The sequence below is a fragment of the Macaca nemestrina genome, chromosome X, assembly GCF_043159975.1.
Source record: "Macaca nemestrina isolate mMacNem1 chromosome X, mMacNem.hap1, whole genome shotgun sequence".
NCBI lineage: Eukaryota > Metazoa > Chordata > Mammalia > Primates > Cercopithecidae > Macaca > Macaca nemestrina.
Genome location: NC_092145.1, coordinates 140,095,860 through 140,118,421, shown reverse-complemented (window position 1 = coordinate 140,118,421; position 22,562 = coordinate 140,095,860). Strand labels below are relative to the sequence as shown.

The 22,562-nt window shown below is 41.0% G+C and overlaps 1 long non-coding RNA gene across 1 annotated transcript in view; it reads left to right on the top strand.

Annotated features, from left to right (window-relative positions):
• LOC139360638 (uncharacterized) overlaps positions 1–22,562 on the top strand; it is a 208,043-nt gene that overhangs the window by 33,354 nt on the left and 152,127 nt on the right. The window contains exon 2 of the long non-coding RNA XR_011618137.1: positions 20,213–20,361. This is a non-coding gene — a long non-coding RNA (uncharacterized lncRNA). The remainder of the gene's footprint in view (positions 1–20,212; positions 20,362–22,562) is intronic.

Genomic DNA, 22,562 nt, shown 5'->3' with positions numbered 1-22,562 from the left:
CCCATGGTGTACTCCCTGGGTATCACTGCTGGTTATTCGGGGCCCAAGACTTCTTTAGTCAGCAGGTGATGAATCTTGCCAGGACTGTGCCCTTCCCTTCAAGGCAGTGGGCTCCCTTTTGGCTCAGGATGTGTCTAGAAATGTCATCCATGAGTGAAGGCCTGGAATGGGGGCCTCATGACTCTGCCTAGTACCCTATTCTACTATAGCTGAGGTAGTATCAAAGATGCAAGAAAAAGTTCTCTTTACTCTTCACTCTCCTTAAGTAGAAAGGAGTCACTTTTACTGCTGTGAGCTGTGCTGGCTGGAGTTGAGGGAGGGATAGCACAAGCACTTCCTTAGCTGCACTGGCTGGTGTCTCCCCAGGTCATATACCACCCTAGTCCACTAGCTGGCCTAACCTAGCACTAGGAGTTGTATAGGAATTGCAGTCCTTATGTTCTACACTGCCTTTCAAGTTTACCTAGGTCCCCAGAGCACTTTAGCCTGCCATGGCGAAGCTTGCTGAGAAACTCAAGTTTTGACTACTGGGATGTATGAGTCTTTTCTGGCTAGGGCTTCTCCAAATGCTCCATCTGTGTGTGAACACTGGCTGAGCCCAGCATGGCTTTATGCTCCACTGTGACAGGGCAGCACTGAGTTCAATGTAAAGTCCCCCAGTCACTGTTCTCTTCCTCCCCAGCATGTACAGATTCTCTCTCTGTGCAGCAAGGCCACTGCCAGGGAATGGGGGAGGGGTGGTATCAGTAATTGAAGACAGTCTCTCCTGTCCTCCTCAGTGCCCCTTTTGGTGATAAAAAGTTAAACCCAGGTAGTATGATTGTTCACCTGATTTTTTTTTTTTTGGTTTTTGTGACAGTGCTTTTCTGTGTACAGACAGTTGTTAAAATTTGGTGTTCCAGGCTGGGCATGGTGGCTCATACTTGTAATCCCAGCACTTTGGGAGGCTGAGGTGGGTGGATCACGAGGTCAAGAGATCGAGACCATCTTGGCCAACATGGTGAAACCCCATCTCTACTAAAAATACAAAAATTAGCCAAGTGTCGTGGTGCACACCTCTAGTCCCAGCTACTCAGGAGGCTGAAGCAGGATAATCACTTGAACCCAGGAGGCAGAGGTTGCAGTGAGCTGAGATTGCACCACTGTACTCCAGCCTGGAGACAGAGCGAGACTCCATCTCAAAAAAAAAAAAAAAAAAAAAAAAAAATTTGGTGTTCCAACAGGGGAACAAAGGGTACAGGCTTCTACTCTACCATCTTGCTCCACCCTCCCCACCCACCTGCCAGGATTTTATATCTTTTAAAACCTGGCATTTGCTTTCTAGGCTGGATCTGATTCTGCAAAACTAGCATGGCTAGTCAGATTTCTACAAGACTCCCAAACAGTTTCATTTTTTCAGAGGGAATCTCCAGGTTAAAGAGCAACTGATAGAGTATCCACTTCACTCTTTGGATTTCAGATTGGCTTGGCCATTTGGATCTTTCTTTAGCAAGAACTGCCTTGGGGACCTTACATTAGTAAAACCCTCTGGGTATGTCTTAGTGATTCACATTGGTTACTCCTAGTGTTACCAGTCAATCATCTTATTTTGTCCATGAATGAGAGATGTTCAAGGATATGGGACTTTGAGGGCTAAAACTGGACAGTCAGCCACCTGTTGTGCTAAACCCCTATCAACACCAATGGGGATGGCACCAGGTTCAAAAGGCCAAAGAAGAGACAGAGAGCCAGCAAATGAAACACGGAATTTTATTTACTTACAGGGAGAAAGTCTTGCTGTGGCAGCCTGGACAGGAAAACCACATGGCCCAGTGGCAGTGGGCTGGGCAGGATAATTGCAACCTTCATTCAACCCAAAGCTCTGGACCTCAATCCCCTGTATAGCCGGTGTTCCATGGGGCAGGCCGAGGGCTCAGATTTTCCTCATAGACATGGAATGAATCTCCAGATTAGCCACTCCTGGGTTCCCTAACTCAGAACATACATTCAGGTGCATCTGCCATAAAGGGTCATTCTCAGGGTATGCTTAAGTTATTGCTATCAGGTGCGTTTAACCTATACCACCTTTCTTCCTTTGATCATATAATCACCTTGAAAGGCAAAAGTGATATATAAGATGATGTTTATTTGAGAGAAGACAAAACAGAGGCTCAGAGAGGTCACACAGAGCATTCTGGGTAGAGACAATAGGACATAGTTTTTTGGCTCTATCTATTGAGGAGGCATGAAAAGAATATTCAGGGATACAGGTCCATGTCACACCCAGGTGGCTGCTTAAGGAAAAGCACTTTGATTTTTTTTTTTTTTTTTTTGATATGGATCCCTGCTGTGTTGCCCAGGCTGGAGTGCAGTGGCGTGATCTCAGCTCACTGCAACCTGTCTCCTGGGTTCAAGCGATTCTCCTGCCTCAGCCTCCCGAGTAGTTGGGATTACAGGCATGCACCCCAAGGCCCAGCTAATTTTTAGTAGAGATGGGGTTTTGCTATGTTGGCCAGGCTGGTCTTGAAGTCCTGGCCTCAAGTTATCTGCCCACTTCGGCCTCCCAAAGTGCTAGGATTACAAGCATGAGCCACCGCGCCCAGCCTAGCACTTCGATTTTTAACTGTGAATTTAATTAACATACTTATGATGCCCATATTTCATGGAGAGAGAGAGAGAAAATGATAACCTGAGAAACAACCCTTCCACTCTTACATACCCTAGGTCATAGCTTTCAAAACTGACTCCATCAGAAACACCTGGGAGGTTTGACAACCCAGTGATAATTAAGTCCCACCCACAAACACTGATTTAATTACTTTGGGGGTGGGACCTAAATATTCACAAGATTAAAAACTTCAAGTAATTCAGATATGCAGCTAGGATTAATAATTACTGTTCTACATCAGTGTTTTTAAAACTTCCACGAGCATATGAATCAACTAGGAATTTTGTTAAAATGCATATTCTGACTCAGCAGGTCTAGGGAAGGACCTAGCGTTTGTATTGCTAAGAAGTTCCCCAGAGATGCCGATGCCCATAATGATTGCATTATTGTCGTTCCTTAAATATAGTCTGAATTCATAGTAATTGCTGAGTTCCTGGGCATTGAGTCTAGTCAGAAGTAGTGCCTTCCCATATATATTTAAATGGATGGGTTCAAACCCCCTCTTTGTAGCCTTTAAATTGAATTTTTAAAGCATTCTGTCTTTAAGTTACTGGTAGTTCCAACATGGTGTCCATTGTTCTTTGGATTCTTGTGTATGTAGAGTCGATTCTGCTTTTGCTACTACTGAAAAGCATGTGGAATTGTACACGTTGCTGAGATTCAGAACTCCTGCTTCTCATTTGGCTAATTGTCTCAGAGTTGGCCTTTTCCCCTGGATACCACAGAGATGCTGAAGATCCTGGAATGAATTGTGTTAACTCTTCTGAGACTAAAATCTAGGGCGCAAAATTTGATCACTTGACCCAGATGCCTTCTCCCAAAGACAGAATTTGTTGGCATTCTCAGTACTGTAGACATCCTTTCCCTGTTCTTGGTTCCATAGGGAACTTCAGGGACCTCTCACTCCTCCACCGGGTCTTTTAGAATAAAGCTATTGGGGGGTGATTCAGAGTGGTGCTTTTCATTTTCACACCTCACCAGTATATTTGCATAATGGGTGTAATTCTGAATATGTCTAAAAAGAGAAGGAAAAAGTGAATGGCACTGCATTATAATGGAGGTGCAGCTCAGCCATTTGGGAATCCTTCGACTCTGTTATGTATAAAATAAGAATTGAACTCAATAATGTTTACTTATTAGTAAGCTAACTAAAGTTAATCACTATTTTCCACTTAGGCTTTCATTTTAGTATCTTCTGGAATATTCAGTATGTTTGACATAGAAGCATTTGCTAGTTTGCCCGGTGATATACATAACAATTTCTAATTTGGGTTAATTTAAATCTCTATAATGCTATTCCTTTGTGTCATCCTCCCCCACCTCCCATACTCTTTGCTTTCTATGTGGGACAGGGCTCATTTTGCTCAAATCTTGCTTTTTAAAAGTAATATTGCTCCCGAGTATGTTGGTTGATACCAGTTTCAGGGCTTGACCTCTGCCAGCCATTTCCAGGAAGCACAAACACCAGCAACAACTCTCTGAAGTATCTATTTTCCTCTTGGCTGAATCATAGCCAGATGTATATCTTCAGCTGACATTTAATAACAGCAGAATGTTCTTATGAGTAGGAGGAGTAGGTGACTGCTTCTGGGGACATGACTCAGAGGACTGGGAAAACCCTCCTTTTACCAAAATGCTTCCTACATTCTGTCTGATGCCTATAATTCTCACAAGAGAACACTCTTATTGTGGTTAAGGTTCTAGTTCTTGTTAAATGCTCTAGGAGGGGGTAATGCTCCAAACCAGAGCTTTCCAAACTTTAACATGCATATGACTTACCTGGGGATCTTGAGAAACTGCAGGTCTGGTTTCAGTGGGTCTATGGCAAGGCCCCCGAGTCTGCAGTTCTGAGAAGCTTGCAGGCACTGCTGAAGTTGCTGGTGGGTGGAGTGCATTTTGGGTAGCAAGGCCAGATCAGCATTCTGAAACTTGGCTGCACATCAGAATCTTCCGCGGAGTTTTACTAATCCCGAAATCCAGGCTGTACCCCGGACCAATTACATGAGACTCTGGGGGTGGGACCCAGACATAAGTAGTTGTTGAAGCTTCCCAGGTGATTCCACTGTGAGGCCACATTTGAGGAGAAGTGCTCCAAAGCAGTGGCTCTCGACCCTAGCTGCTGATTAGAATAATCAAGGGAGCCTTTAAACATACCAATGCCTGGCTCTACTCGAGATCAATTAAATCTGAATCTCAGCTGGTAAGGTTTAGGCATTTGGATTTTTTAAAAAGCAGCCTGAATGTTTCTGGCATGCAGCCAGGTTTCAGAACCACTGCTCTGCTAATCAGTGTTTGTAACTTCATGTGGATGAATTTTCCTCTGTGTGAAGTTTGGTGAGAGGAGAGAGACAAGAAGTGGAAGGTTCAGAGAATTGGGAGCCCCAGGAAGAGCAGAGATGTGAAGAAAGCTGTGAAACGGAGGAAGATGGGGAAGCTGACCATTTTGCACACTATGCAGTTTTGCCCAGGGCTATCCTGGAGAGTGTCCACATCAGAGGATTTGGGAAGGTCTGATCATGACACTGTCTCAATGACTGATTGGCCTGAGTAGTGGGCAGGGTGCAATGTGAAAGCCGAGCCTGCTAACTCTTTTCATTGTTCTCTGAATTAGATGCCTCAGTGAAGGTGACCAACTGCTCCAGTTTACCCAGGACTGTCTTGGTTTTAGCACTGGAAATCTAGCATTCTGAGGAACTCCTCGGTCCTAGTTAAACTGAGATGGTTGTTCATCCTAGTCTTGCCTCTCCTCTGAAGTGGTGACCCAGATCTCAGTGTGTGGCCACCACAGAGGAGCAGGTTTGTTCTTCTGGCTGGTCAGTTGGAAGAAAATGGGCCTCACTGAGTTTTTAAGTATATTTCATTCATTGTTGGTGAATAGGGTCAGGTATTGTGAAGATGGCAGAGAATTTGGATAAACCTGATCCTCGATGCATGGCTTAAGGACAGTTTGAATGGCTTCTCTTAATTTGTTTTTTAAACATGTGGTCCCAATATACCCCCTCCCTCCACACACTCATGCATGCACACATATATGTATATCTCTGTTTGGTTGGCAGAGCACTGACCTACATAGGTGCAGAGGCCAAATAGATTCCAAGGAAATGAGAAAAATCATGGTCTGTGCCGAGCTCCAATCTGACAGATGGATGTAACCTACTCAGAGAGTATTTTCAAAGCATGTGGCTTGAATGCAGATTAATGTCATGCAAAATGAATATGAAAATGTTAAGGCACCAAGTCACTGAGTAAAATGCCACATCAGAGGAAGATAGGGTTAATCAGGAAAGACCCTTTTGAAGATGTGAATGTCTTTTTATAAAATGAGGATAATGTCACCTTTCTATGGGAGAAAAGAAAAGGCCAGAAACACCAAAACCCAAAACCACTCAAAGTGCTCATTTAAAGGGAGGAGTGAAAACTGGATGATTCAGTGGTCCATGTTCTAGTTCACAGACTTTAGAATATAATCTCTGAGGTAATCCACTGTCAGCACAATTGAAATCTGCTTTTGAAGCTATTTCAATTTGTATTATCAGGCCACTGGTAGCTGGTTTCTTTGACTTAGAAGCCATCAGGAGTTCTTTGCCTGAATCAAGACTTTGGATTAGACTCTTGAGCAGTGGTTCTCACATTTAAGCATGTGTCAGAATCATCTGGAAGACTTCTTAAAGAGAGGCTGATCCCCCGCCCCCCAAGTTTCTGATTAAGGTCTGGGGTGGAACCTGAGAATCTCCCCTTTTAATAAATTCTCAGGTGATGCTGATGTAGCTGGACCAGAGATCACACTCTGAGAAAGAATGGACTAGAGTGTTGTCCTTGAGCAGGTTTATAGACATAGTAACATGGCTCTTTCTAGAACAGACCTTGCCATTGAGAACATCATGACCAAAACCAAAGAGGTCAAAGGGATGAAAATTGGAAGCCAAGAAAGCTAGATGCCATCTGGGGAAGCAAACAGAAAACATCCCAGTTTTTCTTTGTGGCTAGCACTACAGCTATCCACTAAAAACATGGTGTTTCTGGATTTTATACATGTGCAATTAAAATGGATCCTCACCATTGTGACTTAGAGAGAATGCTAGTCTTTGGAATGAGAAGACACTGTTTTCTCATGAGTGATAACAGTCACCAAATTCTATTCTGAACATAGCTGTTAGAATATGTCATGAAGTCTATTTTCTTCCGTGACAGGGTCATCTTATTGAGTAACCACTGGGACCAATGAATTTCTTAGCAGTTTAGCTATGTCAATGGTATAATTCAATCAGTGGCTTTAGGAAACACTGCCCAATGTGTTTTAGTTAAAACTGTGTATTTTGAGTTAATGCAAGATAGATAGCTCTACTTACTTTCAAAGGCTAGCTGAACTACAATGCCTAAAGCAAATGCTTCAAACTTCTGCAGGAGAAATGCAAATAAGTTGTAGTGGACTCTGTTTATGACTGATCCATCAACCATTTTCTCTTTTCTTTTTATTCCCAATAGCATCCCAATTTTGTTCGGGTATCTGCAAGTCATTTATTTACCAGGTAATCTTAGCAAAAAACTGTTAGGCAGTGGAGAGAAGGGGCAGGGAAGCGAAATAAGCCAATGAAAGGTATGTTATGTGAGTTACCACTGTGGGCCACGGGAGCTCAGGCCTGCTGGGGAAGTGTGGTGATATTAGGTATGCTGCTGGGAGACAATTCTTCGTGTCTTTATACCTCTTGTGACAGCTGTTGTCCTCATCTGTGTTTTCAAGGATGTTTGCATAGCAAACAGCCTTGGAATATAGACATAGTGTCTCCATTCAAGGGCAAAGTGCTGATTTGTTTCCTGACCAAGATGATAAATATAATGTCTTTCTTGGGAACAAAGGTTGGGTAGGTTTGCTACTAGCCCTTATAAGATTGAACGTTTCTAAGCTTGGAGTCTTTCAGCTATGACACAGATCTACTGTGTGCATAACATCCACTGAGACTCCTCAACATCACCCTGTGAAAATTGGGTGTCAAGGGGAACAAATAAGGACATGAAGCTCACGCTGCCTGCTATGCCATGAGTAATAATGTCCTTTGTCGCTGGCCCTGAGGTCTACTATCTTCTGCCAGCATGTATGAAACTGTGGCAGTCTAACCTGCTGGTTTTCGGGCGGTGTAAAATCTCAGAACCTTCACGTCCTTGACAGATGTCTCAGCCTTATTCCTTTTGAGGGATGATGAAGCTGGGGTATTTAATAACCATTGGTCATTGGTTGAAGGCTACTCCCATGAGGCATTAAATCTCCCATGAGGCATTAAAACATTTCCAGCTTTCTGCACGAACAGGCTGAGTGACTTTCCGCAATTTTGTTGAAAGCTTCCAGACAATGTAGATGCTGTCATTTAGAATTGACAAGGGCATACTGTGAAATGGTAAAGCCTGAAGAATATAGGCAGGGCACAAAAAAGGTCTACTATTTCTTCCCTGGTGTCCATGTGCCTCACTTTGGAGACTACTAGTGAAGATCATGAGAGGGACATGTTACAAGATGAAGCCATCAGAAGTAAGGGGCACCAGATCACTGAAGATCTTTAGGGCCATGTTAATTAATTTGAGCGTGGTGGGGAACCACTGGGTTTTTAAAGCAAGGTAGTTACTATTTATTGAGCATCTACTATGTATTAGGCATCATGCCAGGGACTTTAAATGTATTAACAAAAATCTTAACCTTCATACCATTATTTTTATTATTTTATGTATAAAAAATTTTAAAGACAATTTCAGAAAAAAACTCAGTATTATATACTAATATTAGTTTATCCATTTATTTGAAAAGTAAATGTGGCAGTCCTCAAGCCCAGCTGTGTTTGCTCTGAGGCCAATGGTGTTTTCATTATGCCATAGCTACTGCTTTTCTTCAAACATTTTCTACATATGAAGAAAATGCAATTCCCAGTGTGAAATGATTTATCTCAGGTATTGGATTGGTTTTTGACTTCTCATTTTATTATTGAATAAGAGAAAGTTTACATCTTCATTAAGCTAGTATATATAATGACTATGAAATAACAACTTATTATTTATTTAACATAAAAATTATTAAGTTAAAGCCAAAACCCGTTTGTAGTTGATCAATAAGTTTCTTTAATTAAAGTGCTTAATGTTTTCCATAATTCAACTTTATATTTTTGAGAATCATTCCAATCCAAGTTACCTTCTAATATTTAAAAAAGTCTATAAATGAATATAATACATATTCAAGTAGAAAAACTCCAAATATATTGAAGTTTTCATGTTTATGTAAGCAAATCCTGTGTTTTTATTACCGTGTAACCATATCCTATTATTTAAAGTGGATGATTATGTCCGAAGAGCCATTTGCATTTATGTTACTAATTGTTCATAAATAAATCTCTTCTCCACTCTTAAATCACAAAATAATCTTTTGAGATTAAATCTTCCATGATTTATCTTAGCTCCCATGCAACAGTATTGAGAAATGTTGGCAAAAATAGTCTAGTTATATTTTGAGCTTAGAGATGAAAGTAAAGAATGTATAATTTTTGAAAGCTAGCTAGGTGTTGATTTTTTTTTCCTGTAAACATTTATCCTAGATGTTTAAAAACAATGTGGAAATTTGAATGGAAAATTTTTCTATATAAATATGCTTAGTACAGGGATTTTGGACTTTTGAACGAAAGCCTTTCTCAATTACAAAGTATTTCTTGGAGCATTTTTTCCTCTATGTTTTCCTTAGACTGACTAAATGTCAGTGCTACATTGAAAAGGAACATGAAGAATAAATTTCAGGCCTTAAAATTAGGCTATTGAAAGAGTTATCTGATCCCCTACATATTTTTGTAAAGTCACATTCTAAAATGATGTCTAACAAATGATAATATGCCTGGACTCTATTTAGGAATATTTATCTATTTCATACTTAAATATAACTGCACATTTATGGCAGGTTCCAGCATTCCTTTGGTGACCATATTTACAGTAGGCAGGCATTAAGACCTGCCTTAAAAATTCATTCTCATAATGACTGTGTTTGACTCATCATTTCTAACTCTGTCAAGATAGGGACCTGGAAGTGATAGAGCTGTAATAATTCAGCTTTCAAGGAAGACAACATATCTATTGTCTGACTTTAGTTAAAATTTATTTAGAAATGCCTATAGAATTTGGTTGAAAACTACATCTTCAAATAAAAGTTAATAATCTATGTTGTAAAATGAAAGGTTAGAGCTTCTTCAAGAAACTGGGGGGTCATGATCAGCCTCCAAGAATACCATCTTCCTCAGATTCCCTAGGCCCTAGGAAGGAAATAAGATGGGTACTTGGGGACCTGAGATCAATTCTCCAGACATTGGGATTATCACTTCCTCACTAAAGGAAGGAAAACTAAGGCTGCTTTTTACCTGTTGGGCCAGCTGTTCTGGAAAGGTTGGAAGTCACCTGAGGGAGGGAAGAGTTGAAGGATAAATGTCTGACTTTCCAGCCCAACATCGTGTTTGGGGAAGGAGGGCCATTAACTAAGAATACAAAGTGTGGCCATCTGAAGAGCATTCTAGGTGGTATCCTGGGACCCCCGGCTTAAATGCCTGAGAGATAAAACTACATACATCCAGAAGAGGGAATTACCTAGGGTCTAGGCCTGCCAAGGCTGGCCAGAGCAGCCCTGCCTTCAGAGGAAGTGTCCTTCTACTAAAGAGTTATGAGTGCAGGTGGAAACTGACAGAATAGCAGTAGAGACTTTCACACAGAGGAGGAGTGAATGAGTCTGATCAGTAGTGCCTGGCTAGGACTCATCCTGTTTCTTCTCTTAAGTGAGTGGAACTGTGGAGATTCTTATGCTTATATGCAACTGCCCAGTCCCTAAGAACTCTGAAATTCAACATTCTCAGAAGTAAACTTGTCACCTCAATTAACTTTTCTCTTCTGTATTCTCCAACTTTCTTGGTAGCTGGCCCAGCCATCTACCCAATCAACTTGTCCATCATTCCTCAAAAATGAATTTGTCAGTCTTTCCATCCTTCATACCCCATGTCTGATACCACTTTCTTGGTTTAGGCCCTTATCTTTCCCCACATAACATAGCTATCAAGTTTTTGGATGTAAAATACAAATCTGGCTGTATCACTCCATTGTCACTGCTAAAAACAGTCAATGCCCACCCCTCTTGCTGCCTATGGGATTAAAAAGAAACTTCTCTGCATGGCAAAGTGGTGTGCTGATAAACCAGTTTATCAAAACAAGAAGGCCCTGATTTTGACTGTTTGCAAATTTCCATGGTGTAAATACCTCCACTATGGCCAATTCCAAACCACAGTTTATCAACCAAATCACACAATTTCCGAATAATTAACAATTAGCTGCTAGCTGGCTCTAGCACACCAAATGCATCAAACTCTTGAAGATGTGGTGCCTGACCACTTCTCTCCTCAGTAGCCAATCCTTTCTCAAAGCTATGCTCTGGGATGTGCTTGTAGCTCCCTATGTATTCCAGGCTGCTTATTGCTGGCATGCTTTTGTTCATGCTGTCTGAAATGTCTGTCCACAGCACCCCTTTTCATCACCTCCTTGGGTCGAAACTCTTATCTTCATCTTGCTAAATTCTTCCATCCTGGCTTAGGTAAACTTTCAAGGAAGACTTTTTTCCTTCACTTTGTCTTCATTTGCATAGCCCAGAAGTAGACTCTGAGTTGAAAATTCATGCGTAAGTGATTTATTAGTAGATGTTCCCAGGAAAAAGCCAATAGGAGAGTGGGGAAGAGAGACAGACAAAGAAAGGAGGCCAAGCAAAGATGTGATGTTCCCATGGAGAGTAACTTTGGTGCCTTCTCATAGGGGACTTTTGCGGAAAGTGTAAGTTACACATTAAAGTTGCCTTGATCAAGGGCAAAGGAGCTGGCGTATTTATATTGCTATACTTGTCGGTCATAAGAGCTGCCCCGGGAAAGTAAATTCCCAGGCACTTCCAGCTCTCTGTGCATGTGCACAGACAAAATGGGCTCTTGCAGCCTGAGAGCTGTCCTCCAACAAAGAGACACAGTGCTGGCTGCTGGGAATGAAAGTGACCTGAAGCTGATGTGCATGAAAATGCAAAGGGGTTCCACAGTATATGGGCAGGGCACTGACAGTGCATGAAATATACCCTACTCTCCAAAACACACATGCATGTGTGTGGGCACATGCACAAACACACACATATCCCTCAAGCTGGTTTGGGTTCCTGATATGGTTTGGGTCTGTGTCCCCACCCAAATCTCATCTTGAATTGTGCTCCCATAATTCCCACATGTTTTGGGAGAAACTTAGTGGGAGAGAATTGAATCATGGAGGCGGCTTCTCCCATACTGTTGTCGTGGTAGTAAGTCTCATGAGATCTGATGGCTTGATAAGGGGAAACCCATTTCACTCGGTGCTCATTCTCTCTCTGGCCACCTCCATGTAAGAAGTGTTTTTCACCTTCTGCCATGATTTTTGAGGCCTCCCTAGCCATGTGGAACTGTAAGTCCATTAAACCTCTTTTGTAAATTGCCCAGTCTCTGGTATGTCTTTATCAGCAGCATGAAAATGGACTAATACAGTTCTCCTCCACAGTACTTCTGTCTCACCACCATTGCAGTTACTTCATGGTTTAGAATAATTTCTTCATGTATCAGTGTACTTCATTTTACATGACCGCCTTGAGAATAGGGGTCATTCATCTTTGTACAGTGCCAGGCATACAATACGTGTTCAATAAATATGTATAGATTAAATGCATAAGGGAAGAGACCACAGTGACAACTAATGGGAGCAACTGGGATGAGGGAAGGGACATAGGTGGAGCAGAGTCTCAGAAAGACTGGATAGGAAGTTGAGGCTCGTGAATTTTTAAGTATAGCCCAGGTCTTAAGCTTTCTTGTTTGCTGTAGTCTGCAAAGATAGAATTAGCACAACATAATCTTGCTAAAACTGGGAAATGGTTCTTCAGACGCCCTGGGGATTAGCTTTTTGCTATTTTTCCTTTTAAGAAGCATTCTAAATTATCAGAGACACTTAGAAATTACGGGTAAAATGTTGGCATTACAAAAGAACCTATGCCAGGCCTCCAAGCCAGAGGTTAGAGGATGCTTGAATGCATTGTTCGTAGGGATTTCCCTGAAGTCTAATTAGCATCTAAGAACACTTCAGACTGCAGCTCCATTGCTTGCAACATGTAATTATGGATATTACTAGTATGTCTAATTTGACAAGTAACGTAGAGGGCGAACATTAAGTGGGAGCTGTAACATTTGGCAACATATGCTGCAGAGTTCAGTTTTGCACTGACACCAGAATCATCTGTGTGTGCCAAACAAGCCTTTTGAAAATGACAGATATTAGGAAAGCAACAAGAGAGTAGTATTTCTTCCTCCTTCTCCTCTCTCCAAGTTAATAGTTCAATGCAATTAGTTAAACTATATGATCTATGAGGAAAATGGAATTCTAATTAGCATTGATAACAAACCATTCACCTGCTGCTCTTGAATATTAGAACGTTTGTTTCTGGCCAAATCTGTTCCCTTAGAATTCAGGGCATTTGAACCAATTGGGGTAATCAGTGGGCAATCGGTTTGTTTCTGGCCAATTCTGTTCCCTTAGATTTCAGGTCATTTGAACCAATTGGGGTAATCATTGGGCGTTTGAGTCCAAGAGGAACAAAAGGAGGTATGATACTTATCTGGAAAACCTTCTACATATCCTAAACAAGAAAGGACTAAAAACCATAAAAGAGAAATCTGAGATAAGGCCTAAGAAAAATTACAGTATTATTAAAGTGTTTTGTTAAAATAACAACCCTGCATTTAGTAAAGATCCATCTCCTTTGCCTCAGTCTTTATGATTTTCTCAAGAACTCAGGGTTGAACATTTGAGGTCATCCACCTCTTTTAGCCCCTCTATCTGGTTATGGAAGTTCTCTTTTCTTATACCTTCAGAATGTCATGTACACGAACCTGTCTTTGGGATAGATGGAGCAGGTGTCGACGTGGGTTTGAGGAATTTCAGGGGGCACCATTGATTTGGGTCTAGAAGATTATTCAATCTTTAAAGAGTAGACAATCACATTCAGTTTCCTTAAAAGAGGACAACAAGTCAATTGGTTGCCACCTATAGGCTTAAAGGAATTGATTGACCGATCACACCAGGGGTTTGAATGTGGGTTGGAGGAGGCAGCAGGAAGAGAGAAAGAAAGTCAGAATGCAGAGATAGGATGCTGATAACAAAATATCTGTTTCAAGTTTTGATGAAGTCTGATTCTATGCATAGCATCCTCCATCCTCGATGATATTTGTAAGACTGCATCCCTCTTTAGCTTTTTAGACCCATCAACCTATGCAGAGATGTTGAGCTAATTTATCTCCATACTTCTCTTAACACCTTTCATAATTTCACTCCCATGTTGAATGAACCAGTCTTCCCCTGGTTCTTTAGCTGGGTCTCTGTACCAGGCACTGGCCACTAAAAATAAAAAAAGATGCCTTCAATCTAGAGGAGCTATCTACCCTACCTCAAGATAACTCTTTAGTCCCACCCTTAGTTCCTTATTAAGACCATACCCCTGGAAATGTAAGTTAGTACAGCTACATGGAAAACAGTATGGAGGATCCTCAAAAAATTAAAAATAGAAATACCATACAATCCAGTCATCCCACTGCTCAGTATATATACAAAGGAAATGAAATCAGTATGTCAAAGAGATATCTGCACCCCCTCTGATGTTTGTTGCAGCACTATTCACAACAGTCAAGATATGGAATCAAACTAAATGGCTATCAACAGATGAGCTGATAAAGAAAATGTGGTATATATACACAATGGAATACTACTCAGCCTTAAAAAGAGAAGAACTTCTGTCATTTGTGACAACATGCATGAACCTGGAGGACATTATGCTAAGTGAAATAAGCCAAGCACAGAAAGGCAAATACCACATGATCTCACTCATATATGTGGAAGCTAAAAAAGTCTAACTCATGGAAGCAGACAGTGGAATGTTGGTTGCCTGGGCACTGGGAGTGGGGTGGTCAAAGGATACAAAATTTCACTTAGGATGAATAAATTCAAGAGATCTATTGTATAACACGGTGATTATAATTAATAGCAATGTATTATATTCTTGAAAATCGCTAAGAGTAAATTTTAAGTGTTCTCAGCACAAAAAAATAAAAATGTGAGGCAATGCATATGTAAATTAGCTGGATTTAGCCATTCCACAGTGTGTACCTGTCCCAAAACATCATGTTAGATACCATAAATACAAGTTTTATTTGTTAATTAAAAATACATTTTAAGAAATAAAATAAAAATTAAAAAGACCCTACCACTTGGCGTGTCTCTGGTCCCAGGCACCTGGTAATGTGTTACCCTCCTTCCCCCTCTTGCAGTTTTGTGCCCTTATGTTCCCTCTGGCATTCATATCTTGGCACCCCTTTTCTGGTTTTAGTTTTGCTTACTCCTGGCCTCAGAAGTGCTCCCTGCTGCCTGCTCCAGCCCCCATCCCTGCATCTCAAAGGAAAGGAAGGAGAAAATGTTCTTGTCTAATTCCCACTGCAAATCTGGGAGCTGATTCTGCCAAAAGAACCATGTGGCATTTATGGGAAAGATTAAAAGCATGAAGGGGAAGCATGTAGTGTTCAGTAGCTGGTCGTGTTGAAATAGCCAACTTCATAATTAGAGCTCTGGTCCTTGTAACAACTGCCTTTTGATCTCGGTACAGAATATGTTAGGTTTAATAAACAGCCATTTTGCTGCCTTGTTTTCAATATTCACTAAAAACTTCACATTTTATGGTTCGTATTTGTAGCCCTGTTTTATTTCTCAACCTGTTTCCTATTAAGAATAGAACCTGACGTAAATGACCTCCTCAAGAGAGAGGATCTAGAGCAGTGCTTCTCAAATGTGAAAGGGAAATTCCAATCACCTGTGGGTCTTGTTAAACTGAGATTTTTGGTTCAGCAGGTCTGCCTGAGATTCTGCATTTCCAACAAGCTCTCGGATGCTGCTGATGCTGTTGATCCAGGGATTACCCTTTGAGTAGCTAGGATCTCAATGATTCTTGATGCTAGATTTTTTAGCCATGATTAATGAGCAATAATCAGGTTAATAGAGGTTGGGTTTAAGACCCAGCATTTTCCACAAGCATGTACATTATATATACTTCATTGTAAAAAGCATCTGGTAAAACTTTAGACCCTCAGGCAATAATGGTCCACTTACAATTTTTTTTTGTGCATCTTCTTAGACACCTCTTCTGATGAGTCTGAAAAAGTGGAAAGAAGATCAGAATCTTGATCCAGAACTATTCCTGTCTGTAGTAATATTTTAGGTTCATGTTGACTGCACAGCTAGCACTGAACTCGAGGCTTCCTCAGGGGAGGTGTTCAGGTGTTGTAGATCTGAGACCCTAAGATACAAAAATAATCAGTATCAGTTAAAGCTTCCTAAATGCAGCATTCTTTCAAACTGTAAAACCATTCATGTATAATTAACACTGGTGGCAAATAAGTCAGTGACTGCTTCTCATCTACTATTTCTGATTTCTCATCTCCTCCCTTGAGATGCTTCTTTTGATTTCAGTTATTGATGCTTTATCACAGATGTTTTCAAAGTCACTGCAGAGAACCTAGTAAATCCTACCTTTTGTTAGTAGTAAAATTAGCCTTAGGCTGGTAACTGCCCTAGCAAGGTGCTAGCTGCTGTCACCAGGTGAAAGCAATGGAAATTCCAGGAGACAGAATATGACCCCAAGCTGGCCACAGGGCCCACTGGTCATGACATTGTATTATAACCGTTTTTCTCCACCTAGCCTCCCCTTTTCTCTCCTCTTTTCCCATCCCATTCTCATTTCCAAGTTACCTTTCTCTTTTTATCTTCTTGATCTCCAGCAGATAGCACAGATAGCACATTGAAAACTGACTCAATGAAAGTGTGATGGTGAAGTCAGGGTTTTCCTCCAAGTCCTTGCCTAAGGTGCCTGAGATTGCCCAAGGCAAAGGTGTATTGTGCAGCACCCAAGTAGAAACTCCTCCCTTGTTTCTGCCTTTATCCATCACTGTCAAGAAGGGGCCTCATAACAGTTTCAGCATTTGTGTTTTGGTATTTAGGTTCATATTTGTCATTTAATGAACTGGTGTTCCCTGCCAGAGCTTGAGCTAATAGAAAGTGATAGATACAGGAAATATAAAAAATAGCAACTCTAGTTGTGGGCAGCATAAGTGAAAGTTGAGAAGCTTAGAATTTAAGGTAGCTTTGCTGATCCAGCTTTCAAAATCCTAGCAGTGATTTACAATTGTAACTCCCCCCCACCTCCCTCCAGGTTGCTTTATCTGTTTTTCTTTTTTTCTCCCAAGCTTTAAGCAGGAGACTGAGACAATATGAACTCACAAATATTTAGCTTATTATTTTCCATGACCATGACTAAAGTCAGTGGAAGAAGATGCCATAGGTGTGCAATACTCAAAGAATTCCCAAGTAAGCAGATCCTGTTCAATTCAGATTCTTCCCTTCCTGAGCTCATCTTTTATCAAATGTACAAAGCCCTCCAAAACTTCTACAGAGATCATTGTTCCATGCCTAGTTATGATTTAATTCATTTGCATGTGACAATTCTATTATCATCTCAGTACCACGAGGAGCAAGTCCCAGGGCAACAAGAAGTGGTTCTATCTTTAAGGAGGCCTCAGGTTTACTTGCTCAATTTCCAGCCAAGTTATTGACTCATCTCATTGTTATAATTGCAAGATTACTATCTTTCTGTAGCATTACACCTGCTGTTTCTAGATCCCTCAGACCCATACATTTATCTCCAAATCAACTTTATTTATACTAAATAATCTTGACAAGTTCCCCTCCTTTAATAAACTAAACTCCTCGTCAGATCTGCACTCAATAGCATTCATTTGGAATCCATCTTGGACTTTTGGACCAAATGCCACTTCCTGTAGGCAAGCCCAACCCGGACATCTGTTGTGGGGCCACATAACTACATGTCCGTGCAACTCAGGAAACATCCATGATTCTGACCACTGAGTGTGTGAGTTTCTTGAATAAAGGGGCTGTATCCTTCCATAATCTGTCCTTGTAGCATTTTAGCACTGTGACCTCTTGTTTTCTTCTAAATGAAAAATGGCTTTATTATTTACTTCTGTTTATAAAAATAATCCATGCTTGGGGTAAAACTTTCAAATAGCACAGATTAATATACTGAAATAAGAAAAACATTAAATTCTACCAATTAGGGATTAATATGATTCACAGCCTTCTGGACCCTTATCTGCACATAGACACAATTTAATGCAATTGGAAGGCACTCTTTTGGCTGAATAATATATTCTTGTTGTTTCAGCAAGTACAGATCTCAAAATAGGTATTTATTTATTTCCGCTGGACTGAATTGCAATATAAACAGAAGCCTATGGCTGTTTGTAATTCTCATGCCCTTCCTTATTTTTCTCCCTGACTCCACAATTTCTCTGAGTTCCTCTCCCTCTTCTTTAACCACGGCTCTCAGCATCCCCTGAGGGGCAGCCTTGGCTGCGGCAGTTGCCAGGGAGAGGAAGAGAAGGAAGGATGTGCAGGTGGTCAGGCAGCAGGAGGGACGTTCCATGCTGTCAATTACAAGAGAATTGGCCTTATCTACTCCTGCCAGGTGGGAGTTGAAGTGATGTCAATCTCCCATTTTATACAGTCCCCTTATTTTTTATACTCCATCCACCTCTTCGCCTCCTTCCCAAGCAACAGAAGGAAGGTATCTGCACTGTCATCGAGCTCCTTTGGCAATTCTGAGTTAGAAGGTGCACAGCTACTCTTTGAGACATGCCGCTCTGCCCATTGCAGACCAGGTGCATCTTATGGCTAAATAGGAATTACCTGGGGAGGTGGTTAATAAAACAAACTCCTGCACCTCATCCCCAGATATTTTGACCTGTAGGGCTGGGATGTGGCCCAAGACACACACACACACTCTCTCTCTCTCTCTCTCTCTCCGCCCCCCCCCCGTGTGTGTGTTTTCTTCTTTTTAAAAATGATCCTGATGAGCATCCCCGTTGGCACCTGCTCTACTTTCTGGCAACCAAAGTGTGGTTCATGGACTGGCTTTATCACCACTTGGGAGCTTATTAGAACTGCAGGATTTCAGGTATCACCCTAGACCTGCTAAATCAGAGCCTGTACTTTAATAAGATCCCCAGCTAATTCTATGATTGCAATTAATGTTTGAGAAGCACTGCTCTACTCCAGTGCTATGGAATGGGCAAATCCTTCTTTGTGGCATTTAAGTAAAACATTGTGACTTGATTCCCACCTACTTAACTGATAGTGAGAGTTCACAAAATGCACTCACAACCTGTGAGAACATTTTTATGAAAGAGATGGGGTAAACAATACTAATAATTCTAACCTAAAGGAAACTCTCCATCATTTTGAATCTTGGCCTATCCCTGATTTTATGCAAGGAACCAATATTTACATGAATATTTTAGATTAAAGGGTGAAAGTCAGATTTTAGCTCTTAAATCTACTCTTCTGCCCTTAGTGTTGAGTTCTTGTCCTTGGGTTTGCAAGATGGCTCCTGTGCCTCATGAAGTATCTCCACCTTCCATGAAGGAAGAATGGAAAATGGAAAGGGCCATTGTGTTTAGAAGTCTGCCTCTTTTAACAAGCATTCTAAGCAGCTCCTCCCAACGATTTCCACTCATATATCATAAGCCAGAGCTGGGTCACATGACCACCCCAGCTGAAAAGGAAACTGGGCATGCTGCTACCTTACCCCCCAAACTGGGGTTCTGTAACCAGATAAAAGGGGAACATGGACATTAGGTAGGTAGTTGACAAGACCTGCCACTATCACTAAGTTGTAAACAACTCACGAGATCTTTGCATTGTAAAGGGGAACAAAGCCTTAAGCCAAAGGAATAAATCTTGAATAGTAGAATTTCGAGCATTAGTTGCTGTGTACTTAGTTTTTGTGTTTTAGGGTTGAGAAATTCCTATTTACTCTCTTCTCTCAGTATGCAGAACATTTGCCTACTCTGTCTGGGTTTAAGTTGCACCTTACTTAGATAAGAAACCACAGACTCCACAGTGTGAGACTTACCTCTGCCCCAACTGTGCTCTGTTCTGCTTTGGAACATGATGTTCCTAATCAGAGTCCCTAAAACAGAAACATCCTTTCAAATACCTGCTTTTATTTAAAATGGTGTTAGCATAGTTATCTTGAATTGTTTTTTATAATCAGTTAATTGTTTTTATTTGATCGAGATTCTAATACAATCCATACATGCTTCCTTTTTAAAGTGATGACATTTATTTAAGGTAAGGGTTTAATAGAATCAAATTATTATAAAACCTCATGTTTTAATCGAGGATGCTCTGCTTTTCTTGTCTGGACAGGCCCTTGATCTAGCACTTATGCCATCTCTGGTGGAGAGGAAGGATAGATGCCCTCCTGACCTCATGCTTACTGTTGAGAGACTATGAGGCAGGTCCTTAGGGCAGGTGAGCTTAGATATCTATGAAAAATAGTGACTTCAACTAAACTAGAGATCTATTTTTTTTTTTTTTTTACTTTTGCAGGCCAGAGGGAGGAATATGAAGAATGAGACTGCTAAGTCCTAACCACTCGACCACCAGGAAACTTAGAACTGAGAAGAATGAACGCAGAAATCTCAATGGTTCCAGGAAGGGTCAGATGGACTGAGGATGCTTTGTGTGATTTAGACAAGGTACCATGTAGAAATAGATACTGAAAATTCCTAATAGAAAAAAGTGAAAAATTATTGAGGCCAGAGTTTTTGAAACAAAACCCAGATCAGAGTTGGCCAGAGTCCTGGCTTTCTGCTCCCCTGTAACTTCAAGGGATCTAGTTGGCACTCATGGGGTCTCCATGAGCCTGGGGAACTTTGTGGGATTGTACGTTATCACATGCATACAGAATGTCTAAAGTTTACGGAAAGTTCCTTGTTCCAATTACTATTGTCATACAATATACCATCCCAAATCAGTGGTATAAATAACAACCATTTTATTAAGCTCACAAATTCTGGGAGTCAGAAATTGAGGCAAGGTACAGTGATGATGGTTTGTCTCTGACCCATGATGTGTAAGCTCTCAGCTGGGAGGACTCAGATGGTTGTGGGTGACTTGAATGACTAGGGGCAGAAACCATTTGGAGGCTTCTTTTCTCACATGTCTGGAGTATGAAGTGGAACAACTCAATGGCTGTTGACCTGAGGATCTATGTGTGGCCTCTCCATGTGGCTGGGTGAGGGGCCAAGGAGTCTCTGGAAGATGTAAATGCTCCAAGAGAGTCCAGGCAAGCTGCAGAGCCCTTGTGAACTAGCCTTTGAAATCTCACAGCATCACCTTCACTTTTCCCTTGTGGTCAAAGAATATAGAAGCCTTCCTGGATTCAAGGAGCAGAGTCATAAAGCAGCCACCTCTTGATGGGAGGAATGGTTAAAAAAAAAATTTGAGGCCAAGAAGCAAGCAAGCAAGCAAACAGATTCCTAGTCCCTAAACTTGGAACCTTGACTTTACATTTTCTAGCTGTGTGACCTTGAGCAAAAGACTCAACTTCTCTGTTGTCTACTTTTCTCATCTACCAAATAGTAGGTACCCATTTCATGGGGTTTGGATGACAACTAAGTGAGATAAACTTACACTGAAGCATCTAGCACATTGCCTGGAACATAACTGTTCAATACCACTTGAGCCTAAATCTGAAGAATGTTTGGCAGAATACCAAGTCTAAAGTTAGGCTTATTTTCTCAGGTTCAGAAGCAAGGATTAAGTTGAAAAAGGAATTGTGCTTTTGACAAATGTAAAGACCTACTACATGCCAGGCACGTCCTCCTGGTCAGGTAGAAATAGATACTGACAGTTCTAAGCCAGAAGCAGTTCTAATTCAAGAGTTAGACTTGCATCCAAAACTACCAGAGAGGGCATTTCAGATGATTATGGACACAAATATTACCTAAGCATCTTATCATTTCTTTGACCATAAATTCTTTCCAGAACTGAGCTTTAGAAAATCTCTCTGTACATGCTCAAGCTCTTCTCTGTGCTGGTTTTACAGATATTTTATTTGTCTATTCTTACATCTATTAAGCTTCTTGTATCCTTAAATATTGAATTGATTCAGCTGGATTTCCTGGAAAAAGAATGAATGCTCTGTCCTTGGATGAAGTCCTCATTAGGAGATGTTCTTTTCTGAGAAAATCATTGTGGTTCCTGGGTACTGTGCCATTTAGTTGACTTGGTGCAACACTTTTAATTAATCAGTGAGAGGGATGACATGAGCCTTCTGAGGAGGCTTTCAGGAGTGTCTGATAAGACAGACAGCAGTTCTTGATGAAATATCACACACATCTTGCCCTGTGAGGAGCAGTGATCATGGGTACACAGTGAAAATTACTGACAGCAAGAGCTACAGTGGATAACAGAGAATTCTCACAATCCAACAAGTGATCTTGCTGATGAAAATAAAGGTGGATTAAGAGCTGCAAACTGACCTTTTGTTCATGGAGCAGTTGGGTTCTTCTCATTTTATGGGTTCATCATGCCATGTTGTGGATAATATCTTTCTAGCAAAGTTCATTTAAATATGTGGAAAAGGAAAGCTTAGTAATAGAATATGAAAGTATTGTGATCATTAGATTTGAAAGTAGTTCTTAAAATGTAATTTATTGTAACCAAATGTAGCTGATTCTTTTTGTGTCCCAAAGCATATTCCCTCTACCTTTATGCGACTTCAGCCATAGCTGTGGTGGCCATTTCCTGTGCATGCTGAGGGATTCTCCCCAGTGCCTGCTGCATCTTGTTCAGCTCTCACATAGAACAGCCTGGGATATGGCAAGGAGTGGGGTATGGGAGTCAAAACCTCTGGATGCAACTCTGAAACAAAGGAGGACAGGAATGGGTCCAT